Source organism: Ambystoma mexicanum, chromosome 5p, assembly GCF_040938575.1.
Source record: "Ambystoma mexicanum isolate Mex_15411 chromosome 5p, UKY_AmexF1_1, whole genome shotgun sequence".
In the NCBI taxonomy this organism is placed as follows: domain Eukaryota; kingdom Metazoa; phylum Chordata; class Amphibia; order Caudata; family Ambystomatidae; genus Ambystoma; species Ambystoma mexicanum.
The window spans coordinates 740,416,669-740,438,944 of record NC_090930.1 but is presented as its reverse complement, the minus strand read 5'-3'; the positions used below and the strand labels follow the sequence as shown (position 1 = coordinate 740,438,944).

The 22,276-nt window shown below is 39.2% G+C and overlaps 17 non-coding genes across 17 annotated transcripts; 9 read left to right on the top strand and 8 right to left on the bottom strand.

Moving 5' to 3' along the window:
- Nucleotides 1-3,074: 3,074 nt before the first annotated feature.
- On the top strand, nucleotides 3,075-3,146 carry TRNAQ-CUG (transfer RNA glutamine (anticodon CUG)). The gene has a single exon. It is a non-coding gene; the product is annotated as a tRNA-Gln (tRNA).
- A 913-nt stretch (nucleotides 3,147-4,059) lies between these two features.
- Nucleotides 4,060-4,131, bottom strand: TRNAQ-UUG (transfer RNA glutamine (anticodon UUG)). Its single transcript has one exon. It is a non-coding gene; the product is annotated as a tRNA-Gln (tRNA).
- Nucleotides 4,132-4,390: 259 nt separating this feature from the next.
- TRNAQ-CUG (transfer RNA glutamine (anticodon CUG)) lies at nucleotides 4,391-4,462 on the top strand. The gene has a single exon. It is a non-coding gene; the product is annotated as a tRNA-Gln (tRNA).
- Nucleotides 4,463-5,343: 881 nt separating this feature from the next.
- On the bottom strand, nucleotides 5,344-5,415 carry TRNAQ-UUG (transfer RNA glutamine (anticodon UUG)). Its single transcript has one exon. It is a non-coding gene; the product is annotated as a tRNA-Gln (tRNA).
- Nucleotides 5,416-7,771: 2,356 nt separating this feature from the next.
- TRNAQ-CUG (transfer RNA glutamine (anticodon CUG)) lies at nucleotides 7,772-7,843 on the top strand. The gene has a single exon. It is a non-coding gene; the product is annotated as a tRNA-Gln (tRNA).
- A 913-nt stretch (nucleotides 7,844-8,756) lies between these two features.
- TRNAQ-UUG (transfer RNA glutamine (anticodon UUG)) lies at nucleotides 8,757-8,828 on the bottom strand. The gene has a single exon. It is a non-coding gene; the product is annotated as a tRNA-Gln (tRNA).
- A 259-nt stretch (nucleotides 8,829-9,087) lies between these two features.
- Nucleotides 9,088-9,159, top strand: TRNAQ-CUG (transfer RNA glutamine (anticodon CUG)). The gene has a single exon. It is a non-coding gene; the product is annotated as a tRNA-Gln (tRNA).
- An 882-nt stretch (nucleotides 9,160-10,041) lies between these two features.
- Nucleotides 10,042-10,113, bottom strand: TRNAQ-UUG (transfer RNA glutamine (anticodon UUG)). The gene has a single exon. It is a non-coding gene; the product is annotated as a tRNA-Gln (tRNA).
- A 2,354-nt stretch (nucleotides 10,114-12,467) lies between these two features.
- On the top strand, nucleotides 12,468-12,539 carry TRNAQ-CUG (transfer RNA glutamine (anticodon CUG)). The gene has a single exon. It is a non-coding gene; the product is annotated as a tRNA-Gln (tRNA).
- A 913-nt stretch (nucleotides 12,540-13,452) lies between these two features.
- On the bottom strand, nucleotides 13,453-13,524 carry TRNAQ-UUG (transfer RNA glutamine (anticodon UUG)). The gene has a single exon. It is a non-coding gene; the product is annotated as a tRNA-Gln (tRNA).
- A 259-nt stretch (nucleotides 13,525-13,783) lies between these two features.
- Nucleotides 13,784-13,855, top strand: TRNAQ-CUG (transfer RNA glutamine (anticodon CUG)). The gene has a single exon. It is a non-coding gene; the product is annotated as a tRNA-Gln (tRNA).
- An 882-nt stretch (nucleotides 13,856-14,737) lies between these two features.
- On the bottom strand, nucleotides 14,738-14,809 carry TRNAQ-UUG (transfer RNA glutamine (anticodon UUG)). The gene has a single exon. It is a non-coding gene; the product is annotated as a tRNA-Gln (tRNA).
- A 2,360-nt stretch (nucleotides 14,810-17,169) lies between these two features.
- On the top strand, nucleotides 17,170-17,241 carry TRNAQ-CUG (transfer RNA glutamine (anticodon CUG)). Its single transcript has one exon. It is a non-coding gene; the product is annotated as a tRNA-Gln (tRNA).
- A 913-nt stretch (nucleotides 17,242-18,154) lies between these two features.
- On the bottom strand, nucleotides 18,155-18,226 carry TRNAQ-UUG (transfer RNA glutamine (anticodon UUG)). The gene has a single exon. It is a non-coding gene; the product is annotated as a tRNA-Gln (tRNA).
- Nucleotides 18,227-18,485: 259 nt separating this feature from the next.
- TRNAQ-CUG (transfer RNA glutamine (anticodon CUG)) lies at nucleotides 18,486-18,557 on the top strand. The gene has a single exon. It is a non-coding gene; the product is annotated as a tRNA-Gln (tRNA).
- Nucleotides 18,558-19,439: 882 nt separating this feature from the next.
- On the bottom strand, nucleotides 19,440-19,511 carry TRNAQ-UUG (transfer RNA glutamine (anticodon UUG)). The gene has a single exon. It is a non-coding gene; the product is annotated as a tRNA-Gln (tRNA).
- Nucleotides 19,512-21,871: 2,360 nt separating this feature from the next.
- On the top strand, nucleotides 21,872-21,943 carry TRNAQ-CUG (transfer RNA glutamine (anticodon CUG)). Its single transcript has one exon. It is a non-coding gene; the product is annotated as a tRNA-Gln (tRNA).
- Nucleotides 21,944-22,276: the final 333 nt, after the last annotated feature.

Below are 22,276 nucleotides of genomic sequence, written 5' to 3'. Positions count from 1 at the left end.
AAGCCCAGGAGGCCCCTAAAATCAGTTGAATTGTTTCCTGATAATTTAGAGTTTATTTCTTCTTTCGAGAAAGATGTGATCCAAATAAAGTAAGTACATTTAAACAAGGGCACTTGATCAGTAAATGCACTACTTTCTAGAACTCATAACTCTTGTAAGTTATAAAAAGTTTGCTCTCCATACAGTTTGTCAACTCAAAGAATTACATTTTTTACACATTTAATAAGACCATCAAATTGCTTGAAACATAGGAATGATTGTGAAAGTGAATATGATTCACCAAAATAATTGTATAACATTTTTTAATGTTAATAAAATAGGGCTTTTTCCAATCTTTTCACATCAATGTTGTTTCTGCATGTTCCAGTGAGCAGAGAATCTACTGCACATAGTGTGTACATTTTTTCTTTTCATAGAGTTAAGGTTGGACATTATTCATCTGTGGAAAATGTTTCTGAGAGATATCTGGGTGCCCACTCTGATTGACCTTAGGGATTGTACATTAACGATATGTAGTTGCATCACTGTATTGGTATCAGGCACCAAAGTGCATTTAAATGTAATGTCGTGCAGAGAGAGTCGACTGAACTTCTGAATATTAACTCTGTTGAATTGTAATTTGAGAAATTAGAAAATGGAGTGTAAGAGCAAGATAACGGTCCCACCGAGACTTGAACTCGGATCGTTGGATTCAAAGTGCTAACCATTACACCATGGAACCCTTGCAAGATGCACCTGAGAGCGTTGAATCAGAAATGGCAATATAGAGCACATTTACAATTTTTACAGATTCATAGTCCCAATTGACTGATATCATACAAACACAGCGATGTTGTCGATTGACATTGTGCTATAGCAATCTCTGTGCTTTATAGAGCATGTAGATCAAATTCTTCCGCTTGAGGCATATGATTAAGCAATATTAAATATTGTTTCTGACTGCCTCTGTTTTGGCATAATGAAGTTCAGCATTTGCGGAAGTATTTAGGTTCCATGGTCTAATGGTTAGTAGGCTGGACTCTGAATTTAGTAATCTGACATGTTATAGCTATATTTTGTTTTCCTTTGGGTGTATTGTCATTTTATGCACATAGATTTCCTAGCAGTGGCTGTGATGAATAGTTCAATTTGATAGCAGCTTCCTTTTGAGAATTTGAAAAAAAAAGAATTAAATAGTCTCTCTGGATGACTCTGCTTTGATTTCTATGTGCACATCCCTTTTGCGTTTCAGAGGGATTGACCAACATACACAACAGTGCTTGGAAGACCTCTTCCTCCCTCATGGCATGTAAAGCTAACCTCTCTCCTACCGTGTGTTTTTTTACTTTTTAACTTCCCCTTCCGAGTCATGATCATGTAACTGAATTTACATTTTTAGATTTTAACTGCAGTAGTTGCTTGTTTTTCATTTTTATTTTTTGTGTACGCATACATCCCTTTTTGTGGGGAGGGGGGAGTGATGTCTGTTTACTTATATTAGCTAATATAGGTCATTTTATGTCCGCTTACAATATGTGTCAGGATTTTTTATGTCGTTTCCAATCAATGTCTAATATCAAGTGGTTTGCAGCAGTCATACAAAGGCACGTAACACCCCCAAAACACCTACATAAGTTAGAAATACTCCGGAAGAGTACTCAGTTTATGAAAAGGCGGTGAATCCCAAATAGAACTGTAAATGTAAGCTAGCAAGCAGACTGTGCACCCCTGTTCGGAACTATGACCTGTGTGTTGCCCTCTATTAACAGAACAATGTAACTGCAGCCCATGTCACATAAAATAGAAAGTAGAGATTATGCAAATTAACTCCCAGAAGAGCCTGGTGTCACCCCAAAAGGTGTCATGCTTTTCACACCAAGAAACATCCACACATAGATCCCTGCGAACCTCAAAAACGTACAGGAAACCCTGTCCAGCGCTTTGCTCCGAGAGGAGATAAGGTTGAAAAACCACCCTATGTTAAAAGTGTCCATAATCCATGCCAGCTGCCCTGTCTATAGGCCTAGGGGCATGAGTGGAAGGGTTTAACCTGCCTGGGTTCTTGGGCATGGTTTCATCATGCCTCAGTTTACAATGGCACTCTGCCACTTTGTCAGGCTTTAAAGAAGCCTGACTCCTGCAGAGCAAAAGATCGGATTATTTCCTTACATGTTTTGTACGTAAGAATGCGGATGGTGCTCTGAGCCTCCTATGGTGGTTATTAAGCATGGTATACATACCATAGCATGTAACTGTGCCTACAAATGGAACATTTTGTTCATTTATTAGGGAGTTGTGAAAATGGCAAAATCAAATTGCCATTACTGACACAGACCAGCTGCCGCTGTCCGGACATTTCGTCGAAAGACATTTCGTCGAAAGACATTTGGTCGACGTAATTTGGTCGAAAGCCAAATGGTCGATTTTTTTATTTATTTATATATATATTTTTTAGGTTGTAGTTTAGGGAAAAAAAGGGTTTTTTAGAAAAAAAGGGGGTTGGGGGGACCCCCCCAAACCCCCCCCCCAAAAAAATGTGAAAATAAAAAACAAAGCAATTCGACCATTTGGTTTTCGACCAAATGGTTTCGACCAATTGTCCTGTCGACAAATTTTTTTCGACGAAATGTCTGGCAACCCAGCTGCCGACTGTTGCTATTGACAGGAGTTCCAGGTGTATAAACTGAGGAGATCACCAGTTCAATTACCTGTGAACGCATTTTGAAGCTCATTCACAACCAGTTCATGCCCGTTCTCTCCATTTTGGCTTTCTGGCTGGCCGAGGGGCCCTTCAGTAATGTTCTTTGCTAACCATTACACCATGGGCCCCTTGCTGGTGCAACCTGACAGAGTTGTAACAGAAATGAGAATCGAGATCTCATGCATCATTTTAACAAACTCATATTCCTAGCCCACGGATATTATGCAAATGTGGAACTGTTTAGTTGGTTGTTGCGCAATAGCAAACTCTTTGCTTTACAGCTCATTTGGATAGGATTCTTCCTCTGGAGGCATAAGATAAAAGAATATTGCATACATTCTCTAAAAGGCTCTTTTTTTGCTGCAATGACGTTCATCATGTCACTAAGTATGTAGGTTCCATGGTGTAATGGTTAGCACTCTGGACTCTGAATCCAGCGATCCGAGTTCAAATCTCGGTGGGACCTTGGGAATTACTGTGTTTGTTTTCCTCTCAGTGTCTTGTTTTAATAGCAATGACGCTGCTGTGTCGCCCACTTTCATAGCATTATTCCCTGGGTGCATTTGAAAAAAGAAAGATTTTCCATGGATGACGCTCTTTAGCCACAATGAAACCCACCACTTTCTGTGGTGTGAAAGACCTATGGTGTAATGGTAGCACCCTGGAGGTTGAATCCAATAATTTGCATTCAAATCTCTGTAAGAGTTTACCATCAGTCAAACCTTTCCCTTATCGTTTATTGTGGATGTCTTCTTTGAAGAAAGGTATGATCCAACTAAAGTAAGTACATTCACGAATGGGCCCTTGGTCGGTACAAACAGTATTTATACACCTCAGGCCTTTTGTGAATTAAGAAAAGTGTGTTCTTCGTTCTATTTTTCATCTCAAACTGATACCTTCATTTTACAAACATGTAAAGACTGTTAAGACGCTTGATTAATATCATTGATTCTGAATGTGGTCGCTTTTCATAGGATTAACCCTTTAACAATTTTGAAAGAGAATGGCGATACAATAGAGCTGCTTTTCCCAAAATGGTATTATTAATGTTGTTGCTGCATCTTCAAGTAAAAAGAGAATCCATTGGGTCACAGATTGAGCATGTTTCTTAACATTGAGTTAAGTTTGAAAATTTCAAATCTTTTATGTATGTTTCCGATGCAGATCTGCCCATCGACTCAGAATGACCTCACTGTTCATACATTTAAAAAAAATGCATAAAGGTTAAGGTGCTAGGCACAAAAGTGGATTTTTATGAAAAGTTATGCCAGAGAGTGAGAGCGAAAATGAATACCCTACACCACTAACCTTATGAATATTACTATCTTTGGCCTATAATTTAAGACAACAAGGAGACAAAGTGTGTTAGAGCAAGAGAGAGGTTCCACCGAGACTTGAACTTGGATCGCTGGATTCAAAGTCCAAAGTGCTAACCATTACACCATGGAACCCTTGTTGAGCAGAGCTTCATAAGGGCAATGAGAATATAGGGCACAGTCAAGATATTTACTGACCTATAGTAACCGTTTACTGATATTATATCGAAGCAGCACTGTTGCTGTTGGATGCTGTACAATCGCAAAGTATTGGCTTCATGTCTCATTTGGATCAAATTCTTCCTCTGGAGTCTAATGATATAGGAATATTACATATTTTCTCTGATGTGCTCTGTTTTTCCAGAATGAAGTGCATCATGCTACTGAATATGTGGGTTCCATGGTGTAATGGTTAGCACTCTGGACTCTGAATCCAGCGATCCGAGTTCAAGTCTCGGTGGGACCTTGGGGCTGCTTCTCTTTTAGAGTTGCCTTTCATTTGCAGATAGATATAACAGCAATAGCTTTGCTTTACAGCCCACTTTGATGGCAGTCTTCTTTGACCAAAGAATATTAATAGTTTCTGGGGATGACTCTATTTTGCCACAAAGAAACTGCCCACTCTCATATCTCCAAAGCTCCAAGGTATAATGGCTATTAAACTGGCTTTTGATCTCAGCGATTTGCATTGAAAGCCCAGGAGGCCCCTAAAATCAGTTGAATTGTTTCCTGATAATTTAGAGTTTATTTTTTCTTTCGAGAAAGGTGTGATCCAAATAAAGTAAGTACATTTAAACAAGGGCACTTGATCAGTAAATGCACTACTTTCTAGAACTCATAACTCTTGTAAGTTATAAAAAGTTTGCTCTCCATACAGTTTGTCAACTCAAAGAATTACATTTTTTACACATTTAATAAGACCATCAAATTGCTTGAAACATAGGAATGATTGTGAAAGTGAATATGATTCACCAAAATAATTGTATAACATTTTTTAATGTTAATAAAATAGGGCTTTTTCCAATCTTTTCACATCAATGTTGTTTCTGCATGTTCCAGTGAGCAGAGAATCTACTGCACATAGTGTGTACATTTTTCTTTTCATAGAGTTAAGGTTGGACATTATTCATCTGTGGAAAATGTTTCTGAGAGATATCTGGGTGCCCACTCTGATTGACCTTAGGGATTGTACATTAACGATATGTAGTTGCATCACTGTATTGGTATCAGGCACCAAAGTGCATTTAAATGTAATGTCGTGCAGAGAGAGTCGACTGAACTTCTGAATATTAACTCTGTTGAATTGTAATTTGAGAAATTAGAAAATGGAGTGTAAGAGCAAGATAACGGTCCCACCGAGACTTGAACTCGGATCGTTTGATTCAAAGTCCAAAGTGCTAACCATTACACCATGGAACCCTTGCAAGATGCACCTGAGAGCGTTGAATCAGAAATGGCAATATAGAGCACATTTACAATTTTTACAGATTCATAGTCCCAATTGACTGATATCATACAAACACAGCGATGTTGTCGATTGACGTTGTGCTATAGCAATCTCTGTGCTTTATAGAGCATGTAGATCAAATTCTTCCTCTTGAGGCATATGATTAAGCAATATTAAATATTGTTTCTGACTGCCTCTGTTTTGGCATAATGAAGTTCAGCATTTGCGGAAGTATTTAGGTTCCATGGTCTAATGGTTAGTAGGCTGGACTCTGAATTTAGTAATCTGACATGTTATAGCTATATTTTGTTTTCCTTTGGGTGTATTGTCATTTTATGCACATAGATTTCCTAGCAGTGGCTGTGATGAATAGTTCAATTTGATAGCAGCTTCCTTTTGAGAATTTGAAAAAAAAAGAATTAAATAGTCTCTCTGGATGACTCTGCTTTGATTTCTATGTGCACATCCCTTTTGCGTTTCAGAGGGATTGACCAACATACACAACAGTGCTTGGAAGACCTCTTCCTCCCTCATGGCATGTAAAGCTAACCTCTCTCCTACCGTGTGTTTTTTTACTTTTTAACTTCCCCTTCCGAGTCATGATCATGTAACTGAATTTACATTTTTAGATTTTAACTGCAGTAGTTGCTTGTTTTTCATTTTTATTTTTTGTGTACGCATACATCCCTTTTTGTGGGGAGGGGGGAGTGATGTCTGTTTACTTATATTAGCTAATATAGGTCATTTTATGTCCGCTTACAATATGTGTCAGGATTTTTTATGTCGTTTCCAATCAATGTCTAATATCAAGTGGTTTGCAGCAGTCATACAAAGGCACGTAACACCCCCAAAACACCTACATAAGTTAGAAATACTCCGGAAGAGTACTCAGTTTATGAAAAGGCGGTGAATCCCAAATAGAACTGTAAATGTAAGCTAGCAAGCAGACTGTGCACCCCTGTTTGGAACTATGACCTGTGTGTTGCCCTCTATTAACAGAACAATGTAACTGCAGCCCATGTCACATAAAATAGAAAGTAGAGATTATGCAAATTAACTCCCAGAAGAGCCTGGTGTCACCCCAAAAGGTGTCATGCTTTTCACACCAAGAAACATCCACACATAGATCCCTGCGAACCTCAAAAACGTACAGGAAACCCTGTCCAGCGCTTTGCTCCCAGAGGAGATAAGGTTGAAAAACCACCCTATGTTAAAAGTGTCCATAATCCATGCCAGCTGCCCTGTCTATAGGCCTAGGGGAATGAGTGGAAGGGTTTAACCTGCCTGGGTTCTTGGGCATGGTTTCATCATGCCTCAGTTTACAATGGCACTCTGCCACTTTGTCAGGCTTTAAAGAAGCCTGACTCCTGCAGAGCAAAAGATCTGATTATTTCCTTACATGTTTTGTACGTAAGAATGCGGATGGTGCTCTGAGCCTCCTATGGTGGTTATTAAGCATGGTATACATACCATAGCATGTAACTGTGCCTACAAATGGAACATTTTGTTCATTTATTAGGGAGTTGTGAAAATGGCAAAATCAAATTGCCATTACTGACACAGACCAGCTGCCGCTGTCCGGACATTTCGTCGAAAGACATTTCGTCGAAAGACATTTGGTCGACGTAATTTGGTCGAAAGCCAAATGGTCGATTTTTTTATTTATTTATATATATATTTTTTAGGTTGTAGTTTAGGGAAAAAAAGGGTTTTTTAGAAAAAAAGGGGGTTGGGGGGACCCCCCCAAACCCCCCCCCCCCAAAAAAAATGTGAAAATAAAAAACAAAGCAATTCGACCATTTGGTTTTCGACCAAATGGTTTCGACCAATTGTCCTGTCGACAAATTTTTTTCGACGAAATATCTGGCAACCCAGCTGCCGACTGTTGCTATTGACAGGAGTTCCAGGTGTATAAACTGAGGAGATCACCAGTTCAATTACCTGTGAACGCATTTTGAAGCTCATTCACAACCAGTTCATGCCCGTTCTCTCCATTTTGGCTTTCTGGCTGGCCGAGGGGCCCTTCAGTAATGTTCTTTGCTAACCATTACACCATGGGCCCCTTGCTGGTGCAACCTGACAGAGTTGTAACAGAAATGAGAATCGAGATCTCATGCATCATTTTAACAAACTCATATTCCTAGCCCACGGATATTATGCAAATGTGGAACTGTTTAGTTGGTTGTTGCGCAATAGCAAACTCTTTGCTTTACAGCTCATTTGGATAGGATTCTTCCTCTGGAGGCATAAGATAAAAGAATATTGCATACATTCTCTAAAAGGCTCTTTTTTTGCTGCAATGACGTTCATCATGTTACTAAGTATGTAGGTTCCATGGTGTAATGGTTAGCACTCTGGACTCTGAATCCAGCGATCCGAGTTCAAATCTCGGTGGGGCCTTGGGAATTACTGTGTTTGTTTTCCTCTCAGTGTCTTGTTTTAATAGCAATGACGCTGCTGTGTCGCCCACTTTCATAGCATTATTCCCTGGGTGCATTTGAAAAAAGAAAGATTTTCCATGGATGACGCTCTTTAGCCACAATGAAACCCACCACTTTCTGTGGTGTGAAAGACCTATGGTGTAATGGTAGCACCCTGGAGGTTGAATCCAATAATTTGCATTCAAATCTCTGTAAGAGTTTACCATCAGTCGAACCTTTCCCTTATCGTTTATTGTGGATGTCTTCTTTGAAGAAAGGTATGATCCAACTAAAGTAAGTACATTCACGAATGGGCCCTTGGTCGGTACAAACAGTATTTATACACCTCAGGCCTTTTGTGAATTAGGAAAAGTGTGTTCTTCGTTCTATTTTTCATCTCAAACTGATACCTTCATTTTACAAACATGTAAAGACTGTTAAGACGCTTGATTAATATCATTGATTCTGAATGTGGTCGCTTTTCATAGGATTAACCCTTTAACAATTTTGAAAGAGAATGGCGATACAATAGAGCTGCTTTTCCCAAAATGGTATTATTAATGTTGTTGCTGCATCTTCAAGTAAAAAGAGAATCCATTGGGTCACAGATTGAGCATGTTTCTTAACATTGAGTTAAGTTTGAAAATTTCAAATCTTTTATGTATGTTTCCGATGCAGATCTGCCCATCGACTCAGAATGACCTCACTGTTCATACATTTAAAAAAAATGCATAAAGGTTAAGGTGCTAGGCACAAAAGTGGATTTTTATGAAAAGTTATGCCAGAGAGTGAGAGCGAAAATGAATACCCTACACCACTAACCTTATGAATATTACTATCTTTGGCCTATAATTTAAGACAACAAGGAGACAAAGTGTGTTAGAGCAAGAGAGAGGTTCCACTGAGACTTGAACTCGGATCGCTGGATTCAAAGTCCAAAGTGCTAACCATTACACCATGGAACCCTTGTTGAGCAGAGCTTCATAAGGGCAATTAGAATATAGGGCACAGTCAAGATTTTTACTGACCTATAGTAACCGTTTACTGATATTATATCGAAGCAGCACTGTTGCTGTTGGATGCTGTGCAATCGCAAAGTATTGGCTTCATGTCTCATTTGGATCAAATTCTTCCTCTGGAGTCTAATGATATAGGAATATTACATATTTTCTCTGATGTGCTCTGTTTTTCCAGAATGAAGTGCATCATGCTACTGAATATGTGGGTTCCATGGTGTAATGGTTAGCACTCTGGACTCTGAATCCAGCGATCCGAGTTCAAGTCTCGGTGGGACCTTAGGGCTGCTTCTCTTTTAGAGTTGCCTTTCATTTGCAGATAGATATAACAGCAATAGCTTTGCTTTACAGCCCACTTTGATGGCAGTCTTCTTTGACCAAAGAATATTAATAGTTTCTGGGCATGACTCTCTTTTGCCACAAAGAAACTGCCCACTCTCATATCTCCAAAGCTCCAAGGTATAATGGCTATTAAACTGGCTTTTGATCTCAGCGATTTGCATTGAAAGCCCAGGAGGCCCCTAAAATCAGTTGAATTGTTTCCTGATAATTTAGAGTTTATTTCTTCTTTCGAGAAAGGTGTGATCCAAATAAAGTAAGTACATTTAAACAAGGGCACTTGATCAGTAAATGTACTACTTTCTAGAACTCATAACTCTTGTAAGTTATAAAAAGTTTGCTCTCCATACAGTTTGTCAACTCAAAGAATTACATTTTTTACACATTTAATAAGACCATCAAATTGCTTGAAACATAGGAATGATTGTGAAAGTGAATATGATTCACCAAAATAATTGTATAACATTTTTTAATGTTAATAAAATAGGGCTTTTTCCAATCTTTTCACATCAATGTTGTTTCTGCATGTTCCAGTGAGCAGAGAATCTACTGCACATAGTGTGTACATTTTTTCTTTTCATAGAGTTAAGGTTGGACATTATTCATCTGTGGAAAATGTTTCTGAGAGATATCTGGGTGCCCACTCTGATTGACCTTAGGGATTGTACATTAACGATATGTAGTTGCATCACTGTATTGGTATCAGGCACCAAAGTGCATTTAAATGTAATGTCGTGCAGAGAGAGTCGACTGAACTTCTGAATATTAACTCTGTTGAATTGTAATTTGAGAAATTAGAAAATGGAGTGTAAGAGCAAGATAACAGTCCCACCGAGACTTGAACTCGAATCGTTGGATTCAAAGTCCAAAGTGCTAACCATTACACCATGGAACCCTTGCAAGATGCACCTGAGAGCGTTGAATCAGAAATGGCAATATAGAGCACATTTACAATTTTTACAGATTCATAGTCCCAATTGACTGATATCATACAAACACAGCGATGTTGTCGATTGACATTGTGCTATAGCAATCTCTGTGCTTTATAGAGCATGTAGATCAAATTCTTCCTCTTGAGGCATATGATTAAGCAATATTAAATATTGTTTCTGACTGCCTCTGTTTTGGCATAATGAAGTTCAGCATTTGCGGAAGTATTTAGGTTCCATGGTCTAATGGTTAGTAGGCTGGACTCTGAATTTAGTAATCTGACATGTTATAGCTATATTTTGTTTTCCTTTGGGTGTATTGTCATTTTATGCACATAGATTTCCTAGCAGTGGCTGTGATGAATAGTTCAATTTGATAGCAGCTTCCTTTTGAGAATTTGAAAAAAAAAGAATTAAATAGTCTCTCTGGATGACTCTGCTTTGATTTCTATGTGCACATCCCTTTTGCGTTTCAGAGGGATTGACCAACATACACAACAGTGCTTGGAAGACCTCTTCCTCCCTCATGGCATGTAAAGCTAACCTCTCTCCTACCGTGTGTTTTTTTACTTTTTAACTTCCCCTTCCGAGTCATGATCATGTAACTGAATTTACATTTTTAGATTTTAACTGCAGTAGTTGCTTGTTTTTCATTTTTATTTTTTGTGTATGCATACATCCCTTTTTGTGGGGAGGGGGGAGTGATGTCTGTTTACTTATATTAGCTAATATAGGTCATTTTATGTCCGCTTACAATATGTGTCAGGATTTTTTATGTCGTTTCCAATCAATGTCTAATATCAAGTGGTTTGCAGCAGTCATACAAAGGCACGTAACACCCCCAAAACACCTACATAAGTTAGAAATACTCCGGAAGAGTACTCAGTTTATGAAAAGGCGGTGAATCCCAAATAGAACTGTAAATGTAAGCTAGCAAGCAGACTGTGCACCCCTGTTTGGAACTATGACCTGTGTGTTGCCCTCTATTAACAGAACAATGTAACTGCAGCCCATGTCACATAAAATAGAAAGTAGAGATTATGCAAATTAACTCCCAGAAGAGCCTGGTGTCACCCCAAAAGGTGTCATGCTTTTCACACCAAGAAACATCCACACATAGATCCCTGCGAACCTCAAAAACGTACAGGAAACCCTGTCCAGCGATTTGCTCCCAGAGGAGATAAGGTTGAAAAACCACCCTATGTTAAAAGTGTCCATAATCCATGCCAGCTGCCCTGTCTATAGGCCTAGGGGCATGAGTGGAAGGGTTTAACCTGCCTGGGTTCTTGGGCATGGTTTCATCATGCCTCAGTTTACAATGGCACTCTGCCACTTTGTCAGGCTTTAAAGAAGCCTGACTCCTGCAGAGCAAAAGATCTGATTATTTCCTTACATGTTTTGTACGTAAGAATGCGGATGGTGCTCTGAGCCTCCTATGGTGGTTATTAAGCATGGTATACATACCATAGCATGTAACTGTGCCTACAAATGGAACATTTTGTTCATTTATTAGGGAGTTGTGAAAATGGCAAAATCAAATTGCCATTACTGACACAGACCAGCTGCCGCTGTCCGGACATTTCGTCGAAAGACATTTCGTCGAAAGACATTTGGTCGACGTAATTTGGTCGAAAGCCAAATGGTCGATTTTTTTATTTATTTATATATATATTTTTTAGGTTGTAGTTTAGGGAAAAAAAGGGTTTTTTAGAAAAAAAGGGGGTTGGGGGGACCCCCCCAAACCCCCCCCCAAAAAAAAATGTGAAAATAAAAAACAAAGCAATTCGACCATTTGGTTTTCGACCAAATGGTTTCGACCAATTGTCCTGTCGACAAATTTTTTTTGACGAAATGTCTGGCAACCCAGCTGCCGACTGTTGCTATTGACAGGAGTTCCAGGTGTATAAACTGAGGAGATCACCAGTTCAATTACCTGTGAACGCATTTTGAAGCTCATTCACAACCAGTTCATGCCCGTTCTCTCCATTTTGGCTTTCTGGCTGGCCGAGGGGCCCTTCAGTAATGTTCTTTGCTAACCATTACACCATGGGCCCCTTGCTGGTGCAACCTGACAGAGTTGTAACAGAAATGAGAATCGAGATCTCATGCATCATTTTAACAAACTCATATTCCTAGCCCACGGATATTATGCAAATGTGGAACTGTTTAGTTGGTTGTTGCGCAATAGCAAACTCTTTGCTTTACAGCTCATTTGGATAGGATTCTTCCTCTGGAGGCATAAGATAAAAGAATATTGCATACATTCTCTAAAAGGCTCTTTTTTTGCTGCAATGACGTTCATCATGTCACTAAGTATGTAGGTTCCATGGTGTAATGGTTAGCACTCTGGACTCTGAATCCAGCGATCCGAGTTCAAATCTCGGTGGGACCTTGGGAATTACTGTGTTTGTTTTCCTCTCAGTGTCTTGTTTTAATAGCAATGACGCTGCTGTGTCGCCCACTTTCATAGCATTATTCCCTGGGTGCATTTGAAAAAAGAAAGATTTTCCATGGATGACGCTCTTTAGCCACAATGAAACCCACCACTTTCTGTGGTGTGAAAGACCTATGGTGTAATGGTAGCACCCTGGAGGTTGAATCCAATAATTTGCATTCAAATCTCTGTAAGAGTTTACCATCAGTCAAACCTTTCCCTTATCGTTTATTGTGGATGTCTTCTTTGAAGAAAGGTATGATCCAACTAAAGTAAGTACATTCACGAATGGGCCCTTGGTCGGTACAAACAGTATTTATACACCTCAGGCCTTTTGTGAATTAAGAAAAGTGTGTTCTTCGTTCTATTTTTCATCTCAAACTGATACCTTCATTTTACAAACATTTAAAGACTGTTAAGACGCTTGATTAATATCATTGATTCTGAATGTGGTCGCTTTTCATAGGATTAACCCTTTAACAATTTTGAAAGAGAATGGCGATACAATAGAGCTGCTTTTCCCAAAATGGTATTATTAATGTTGTTGCTGCATCTTCAAGTAAAAAGAGAATCCATTGGGTCACAGATTGAGCATGTTTCTTAACATTGAGTTAAGTTTGAAAATTTCAAATCTTTTATGTATGTTTCCGATGCAGATCTGCCCATCGACTCAGAATGACCTCACTGTTCATACATTTAAAAAAAATGCATAAAGGTTAAGGTGCTAGGCACAAAAGTGGATTTTTATGAAAAGTTATGCCAGAGAGTGAGAGCGAAAATGAATACCCTACACCACTAACCTTATGAATATTACTATCTTTGGCCTATAATTTAAGACAACAAGGAGACAAAGTGTGTTAGAGCAAGAGAGAGGTTCCACCGAGACTTGAACTTGGATCGCTGGATTCAAAGTCCAAAGTGCTAACCATTACACCATGGAACCCTTGTTGAGCAGAGCTTCATAAGGGCAATGAGAATATAGGGCACAGTCAAGATTTTTACTGACCTATAGTAACCGTTTACTGATATTATATCGAAGCAGCACTGTTGCTGTTGGATGCTGTGCAATCGCAAAGTATTGGCTTCATGTCTCATTTGGACCAAATTCTTCCTCTGGAGTCTAATGATATAGGAATATTACATATTTTCTCTGATGTGCTCTGTTTTTCCAGAATGAAGTGCATCATGCTACTGAATATGTGGGTTCCATGGTGTAATGGTTAGCACTCTGGACTCTGAATCCAGCGATCCGAGTTCAAGTCTCGGTGGGACCTTGGGGCTGCTTCTCTTTTAGAGTTGCCTTTCATTTGCAGATAGATATAACAGCAATAGCTTTGCTTTACAGCCCACTTTGATGGCAGTCTTCTTTGACCAAAGAATATTAATAGTTTCTGGGGATGACTCTATTTTGCCACAAAGAAACTGCCCACTCTCATATCTCCAAAGCTCCAAGGTATAATGGCTATTAAACTGGCTTTTGATCTCAGCGATTTGCATTGAAAGCCCAGGAGGCCCCTAAAATCAGTTGAATTGTTTCCTGATAATTTAGAGTTTATTTCTTCTTTCGAGAAAGGTGTGATCCAAATAAAGTAAGTACATTTAAACAAGGGCACTTGATCAGTAAATGCACTACTTTCTAGAACTCATAACTCTTGTAAGTTATAAAAAGTTTGCTCTCCATACAGTTTGTCAACTCAAAGAATTACATTTTTTACACATTTAATAAGACCATCAAATTGCTTGAAACATAGGAATGATTGTGAAAGTGAATATGATTCACCAAAATAATTGTATAACATTTTTTAATGTTAATAAAATAGGGCTTTTTCCAATCTTTTCACATCAATGTTGTTTCTGCATGTTCCAGTGAGCAGAGAATCTACTGCACATAGTGTGTACATTTTTTCTTTTCATAGAGTTAAGGTTGGACATTATTCATCTGTGGAAAATGTTTCTGAGAGATATCTGGGTGCCCACTCTGATTGACCTTAGGGATTGTACATTAACGATATGTAGTTGCATCACTGTATTGGTATCAGGCACCAAAGTGCATTTAAATGTAATGTCGTGCAGAGAGAGTCGACTGAACTTCTGAATATTAACTCTGTTGAATTGTAATTTGAGAAATTAGAAAATGGAGTGTAAGAGCAAGATAACGGTCCCACCGAGACTTGAACTCGGATCGTTGGATTCAAAGTCCAAAGTGCTAACCATTACACCATGGAACCCTTGCAAGATGCACCTGAGAGCGTTGAATCAGAAATGGCAATATAGAGCACATTTACAATTTTTACAGATTCATAGTCCCAATTGACTGATATCATACAAACACAGCGATGTTGTCGATTGACATTGTGCTATAGCAATCTCTGTGCTTTATAGAGCATGTAGATCAAATTCTTCCTCTTGAGGCATATGATTAAGCAATATTAAATATTGTTTCTGACTGCCTCTGTTTTGGCATAATGAAGTTCAGCATTTGCGGAAGTATTTAGGTTCCATGGTCTAATGGTTAGTAGGCTGGACTCTGAATTTAGTAATCTGACATGTTATAGCTATATTTTGTTTTCCTTTGGGTGTATTGTCATTTTATGCACATAGATTTCCTAGCAGTGGCTGTGATGAATAGTTCAATTTGATAGCAGCTTCCTTTTGAGAATTTGAAAAAAAAAGAATTAAATAGTCTCTCTGGATGACTCTGCTTTGATTTCTATGTGCACATCCCTTTTGCGTTTCAGAGGGATTGACCAACATACACAACAGTGCTTGGAAGACCTCTTCCTCCCTCATGGCATGTAAAGCTAACCTCTCTCCTACCGTGTGTTTTTTTACTTTTTAACTTCCCCTTCCGAGTCATGATCATGTAACTGAATTTACATTTTTAGATTTTAACTGCAGTAGTTGCTTGTTTTTCATTTTTATTTTTTGTGTACGCATACATCCCTTTTTGTGGGGAGGGGGGAGTGATGTCTGTTTACTTATATTAGCTAATATAGGTCATTTTATGTCCGCTTACAATATGTGTCAGGATTTTTTATGTCGTTTCCAATCAATGTCTAATATCAAGTGGTTTGCAGCAGTCATACAAAGGCACGTAACACCCCCAAAACACCTACATAAGTTAGAAATACTCCGGAAGAGTACTCAGTTTATGAAAAGGCGGTGAATCCCAAATAGAACTGTAAATGTAAGCTAGCAAGCAGACTGTGCACCCCTGTTTGGAACTATGACCTGTGTGTTGCCCTCTATTAACAGAACAATGTAACTGCAGCCCATGTCACATAAAATAGAAAGTAGAGATTATGCAAATTAACTCCCAGAAGAGCCTGGTGTCACCCCAAAAGGTGTCATGCTTTTCACACCAAGAAACATCCACACATAGATCCCTGCGAACCTCAAAAACGTACAGGAAACCCTGTCCAGCGCTTTGCTCCCAGAGGAGATAAGGTTGAAAAACCACTCTATGTTAAAAGTGTCCATAATCCATGCCAGCTGCCCTGTCTATAGAACCTGGTCGTTCGTGGCCGTGGGCCTAGGGGCATGAGTGGAAGGGTTTAACCTGCCTGGGTTCTTGGGCATGGTTTCATCATGCCTCAGTTTACAATGGCACTCTGCCACTTTGTCAGGTTTTAAAGAAGCCTGACTCCTGCAGAGCAAAAGATCTGATTATTTCCTTACATGTTTTGTACGTAAGAATGCGGATGGTGCTCTGAGCCTCCTATGGTGGTTATTAAGCATGGTATACATACCATAGCATGTAACTGTGCCTACAAATGGAACATTTTGTTCATTTATTAGGGAGTTGTGAAAATGGCAAAATCAAATTGCCATTACTGACACAGACCAGCTGCCGCTGTCCGGACATTTCGTCGAAAGACATTTGGTCGACGTAATTTGGTCGAAAGCCAAATGGTCGTTTTTTATTTATTTATATATATATTTTTTAGGTTGTAGTTTAGGGAAAAAAAGGGGTTTTTAGAAAAAAAGGGGGTTGGGGGGAACCCCCCAAACCCCCCCCCCAAAAAAAATGTGAAAATAAAAAACAAAGCAATTCGACCATTTGGTTTTCGACCAAATGGTTTCGACCAATTGTCCTGTCGACAAATTTTTTTCGACGAAATGTCTGGCAACCCAGCTGCCGACTGTTGCTATTGACAGGAGTTCCAGGTGTATAAACTGAGGAGATCACCAGTTCAATTACCTGTGAACGCATTTTGAAGCTCATTCACAACCAGTTCATGCCCGTTCTCTCCATTTTGGCTTTCTGGCTGGCCGAGGGGCCCTTCAGTAATGTTCTTTGCTAACCATTACACCATGGGCCCCTTGCTGGTGCAACCTGACAGAGTTGTAACAGAAATGAGAATCGAGATCTCATGCATCATTTTAACAAACTCATATTCCTAGCCCACGGATATTATGCAAATGTGGAACTGTTTAGTTGGTTGTTGCGCAATATCAAACTCTTTGCTTTACAGCTCATTTGGATAGGATTCTTCCTCTGGAGGCATAAGATAAAAGAATATTGCATACATTCTCTAAAAGGCTCTTTTTTTGCTGCAATGACGTTCATCATGTCACTAAGTATGTAGGTTCCATGGTGTAATGGTTAGCACTCTGGACTCTGAATCCAGCGATCCGAGTTCAAATCTCGGTGGGACCTTGGGAATTACTGTGTTTGTTTTCCTCTCAGTGTCTTGTTTTAATAGCAATGACGCTTCTGTGTCGCCCACTTTCATAGCATTATTCCCTGGGTGCATTTGAAAAAAGAAAGATTTTCCATGGATGACGCTCTTTAGCCACAATGAAACCCACCACTTTCTGTGGTGTGAAAGACCCATGGTGTAATGGTAGCACCCTGGAGGTTGAATCCAATAATTTGCATTCAAATCTCTGTAAGAGTTTACCATCAGTCGAACCTTTCCCTTATCGTTTATTGTGGATGTCTTCTTTGAAGAAAGGTATGATCCAACTAAAGTAAGTACATTCACGAATGGGCCCTTGGTCGGTACAAACAGTATTTATACACCTCAGGCCTTTTGTGAATTAAGAAAAGTGTGTTCTTCGTTCTATTTTTCATCTCAAACTGATACCTTCATTTTACAAACATGTAAAGACTGTTAAGACGCTTGATTAATATCATTGATTCTGAATGTGGTCGCTTTTCATAGGATTAACCCTTTAACAATTTTGAAAGAGAATGGCGATACAATAGAGCTGCTTTTCCCAAAATGGTATTATTAATGTTGTTGCTGCATCTTCAAGTAAAAAGAGAATCCATTGGGTCACAGATTGAGCATGTTTCTTAACATTGAGTTAAGTTTGAAAATTTCAAATCTTTTATGTATGTTTCCGATGCAGATCTGCCCATCGACTCAGAATGACCTCACTGTTCATACATTTAAAAAAAATGCATAAAGGTTAAGGTGCTAGGCACAAAAGTGGATTTTTATGAAAAGTTATGCCAGAGAGTGAGAGCGAAAATGAATACCCTACACCACTAACCTTATGAATATTACTATCTTTGGCCTATAATTTAAGACAACAAGGAGACAAAGTGTGTTAGAGCAAGAGAGAGGTTCCACTGAGACTTGAACTCGGATCGCTGGATTCAAAGTCCAAAGTGCTAACCATTACACCATGGAACCCTTGTTGAGCAGAGCTTCATAAGGGCAATGAGAATATAGGGCACAGTCAAGATTTTTACTGACCTATAGTAACCGTTTACTGATATTATATCGAAGCAGCACTGTTGCTGTTGGATGCTGTGCAATCGCAAAGTATTGGCTTCATGTCTCATTTGGATCAAATTCTTCCTCTGGAGTCTAATGATATAGGAATATTACATATTTTCTCTGATGTGCTCTGTTTTTCCAGAATGAAGTGCATCATGCTACTGAATATGTGGGTTCCATGGTGTAATGGTTAGCACTCTGGACTCTGAATCCAGCGATCCGAGTTCAAGTCTCGGTGGGACCTTGGGGCTGCTTCTCTTTTAGAGTTGCCTTTCATTTGCAGATAGATATAACAGCAATAGCTTTGCTTTACAGCCCACTTTGATGGCAGTCTTCTTTGACCAAAGAATATTAATAGTTTCTGGGGATGACTCTCTTTTGCCACAAAGAAACTGCCCACTCTCATATCTCCAAAGCTCCAAGGTATAATGGCTATTAAACTGGCTTTTGATCTCAGCGATTTGCATTGAAAGCCCAGGAGGCCCCTAAAATCAGTTGAATTGTTTCCTGATAATTTAGAGTTTATTTCTTCTTTCGAGAAAGGTGTGATCCAAATAAAGTAAGTACATTTAAACAAGGGCACTTGATCAGTAAATGCACTACTTTCTAGAACTCATAACTCTTGTAAGTTATAAAAAGTTTGCTCTCCATACAGTTTGTCAACTCAAAGAATTACATTTTTTACACATTTAATAAGACCATCAAATTGCTTGAAACATAGGAATGATTGTGAAAGTGAATATGATTCACCAAAATAATTGTATAACATTTTTTAATGTTAATAAAATAGGGCTTTTTCCAATCTTTTCACATCAATGTTGTTTCTGCATGTTCCAGTGAGCAGAGAATCTACTGCACATAGTGTGTACATTTTTTCTTTTCATAGAGTTAAGGTTGGACATTATTCATCTGTGGAAAATGTTTCTGAGAGATATCTGGGTGCCCACTCTGATTGACCTTAGGGATTGTACATTAACGATATGTAGTTGCATCACTGTATTGGTATCAGGCACCAAAGTGCATTTAAATGTAATGTCGTGCAGAGAGAGTCGACTGAACTTCTGAATATTAACTCTGTTGAATTGTAATTTGAGAAATTAGAAAATGGAGTGTAAGAGCAAGATAACAGTCCCACCGAGACTTGAACTCGGATCGTTGGATTCAAAGTCCAAAGTGCTAACCATTACACCATGGAACCCTTGCAAGATGCACCTGAGAGCGTTGAATCAGAAATGGCAATATAGAGCACATTTACAATTTTTACAGATTCATAGTCCCAATTGACTGATATCATACAAACACAGCGATGTTGTCGATTGACGTTGTGCTATAGCAATCTCTGTGCTTTATAGAGCATGTAGATCAAATTCTTCCTCTTGAGGCATATGATTAAGCAATATTAAATATTGTTTCTGACTGCCTCTCTTTTGGCATAATGAAGTTCAGCATTTGCGGAAGTATTTAGGTTCCATGGTCTAATGGTTAGTAGGCTGGACTCTGAATTTAGTAATCTGACATGTTATAGCTATATTCTGTTTTCCTTTGGGTGTATTGTCATTTTATGCACATAGATTTCCTAGCAGTGGCTGTGATGAATAGTTCAATTTGATAGCAGCTTCCTTTTGAGAATTTGAAAAAAAAAGAATTAAATAGTCTCTCTGGATGACTCTGCTTTGATTTCTATGTGCACATCCCTTTTGCGTTTCAGAGGGATTGACCAACATACACAACAGTGCTTGGAAGACCTCTTCCTCCCTCATGGCATGTAAAGCTAACCTCTCTCCTACCGTGTGTTTTTTTACTTTTTAACTTCCCCTTCCGAGTCATGATCATGTAACTGAATTTACATTTTTAGATTTTAACTGCAGTAGTTGCTTGTTTTTCATTTTTATTTTTTGTGTACGCATACATCCCTTTTTGTGGGGAGGGGGGAGTGATGTCTGTTTACTTATATTAGCTAATATAGGTCATTTTATGTCCGCTTACAATATGTGTCAGGATTTTTTATGTCGTTTCCAATCAATGTCTAATATCAAGTGGTTTGCAGCAGTCATACAAAGGCACGTAACACCCCCAAAACACCTACATAAGTTAGAAATACTCCGGAAGAGTACTCAGTTTATGAAAAGGCGGTGAATCCCAAATAGAACTGTAAATGTAAGCTAGCAAGCAGACTGTGCACCCCTGTTTGGAACTATGACCTGTGTGTTGCCCTCTATTAACAGAACAATGTAACTGCAGCCCATGTCACATAAAATAGAAAGTAGAGATTATGCAAATTAACTCCCAGAAGAGCCTGGTGTCACCCCAAAAGGTGTCATGCTTTTCACACCAAGAAACATCCACACATAGATCCCTGCGAACCTCAAAAACGTACAGGAAACCCTGTCCAGCGCTTTGCTCCCAGAGGAGATAAGGTTGAAAAACCACTCTATGTTAAAAGTGTCCATAATCCATGCCAGCTGCCCTGTCTATAGAACCTGGTCGTTCGTGGCCGTGGGCCTAGGGGCATGAGTGGAAGGGTTTAACCTGCCTGGGTTCTTGGGCATGGTTTCATCATGCCTCAGTTTACAATGGCACTCTGCCACTTTGTCAGGCTTTAAAGAAGCCTGACTCCTGCAGAGCAAAAGATCTGATTATTTCCTTACATGTTTTGTACGTAAGAATGCGGATGGTGCTCTGAGCCTCCTATGGTGGTTATTAAGCATGGTATACATACCATAGCATGTAACTGTGCCTACAAATGGAACATTTTGTTCATTTATTAGGGAGTTGTGAAAATGGCAAAATCAAATTGCCATTACTGACACAGACCAGCTGCCGCTGTCCGGACATTTCGTCGAAAGACATTTGGTCGACGTAATTTGGTCGAAAGCCAAATGGTCGGTTTTTTATTTATTTATATATATATTTTTTAGGTTGTAATTTAGGGAAAAAAAGGGGGTTTTAGAAAAAAAGGGGGTTGGGGGGACCCCCCCAAACCCCCCCCCAAAAAAAATGTGAAAATAAAAAACAAAGCAATTCGACCATTTGGTTTTCGACCAAATGGTTTCGACCAATTGTCCTGTCGACAAATTTTTTTCGACGAAATGTCTGGCAACCCAGCTGCCGACTGTTGCTATTGACAGGAGTTCCAGGTGTATAAACTGAGGAGATCACCAGTTCAATTACCTGTGAACGCATTTTGAAGCTCATTCACAACCAGTTCATGCCCGTTCTCTCCATTTTGGCTTTCTGGCTGGCCGAGGGGCCCTTCAGTAATGTTCTTTGCTAACCATTACACCATGGGCCCCTTGCTGGTGCAACCTGACAGAGTTGTAACAGAAATGAGAATCGAGATCTCATGCATCATTTTAACAAACTCATATTCCTAGCCCACGGATATTATGCAAATGTGGAACTGTTTAGTTGGTTGTTGCGCAATAGCAAACTCTTTGCTTTACAGCTCATTTGGATAGGATTCTTCCTCTGGAGGCATAAGATAAAAGAATATTGCATACATTCTCTAAAAGGCTCTTTTTTTGCTGCAATGACGTTCATCATGTCACTAAGTATGTAGGTTCCATGGTGTAATGGTTAGCACTCTGGACTCTGAATCCAGCGATCCGAGTTCAAATCTCGGTGGGACCTTGGGAATTACTGTGTTTGTTTTCCTCTCAGTGTCTTGTTTTAATAGCAATGACGCTGCTGTGTCGCCCACTTTCATAGCATTATTCCCTGGGTGCATTTGAAAAAAGAAAGATTTTCCATGGATGACGCTCTTTAGCCACAATGAAACCCACCACTTTCTGTGGTGTGAAAGACCCATGGTGTAATGGTAGCACCCTGGAGGTTGAATCCAATAATTTGCATTCAAATCTCTGTAAGAGTTTACCATCAGTCGAACCTTTCCCTTATCGTTTATTGTGGATGTCTTCTTTGAAGAAAGGTATGATCCAACTAAAGTAAGTACATTCACGAATG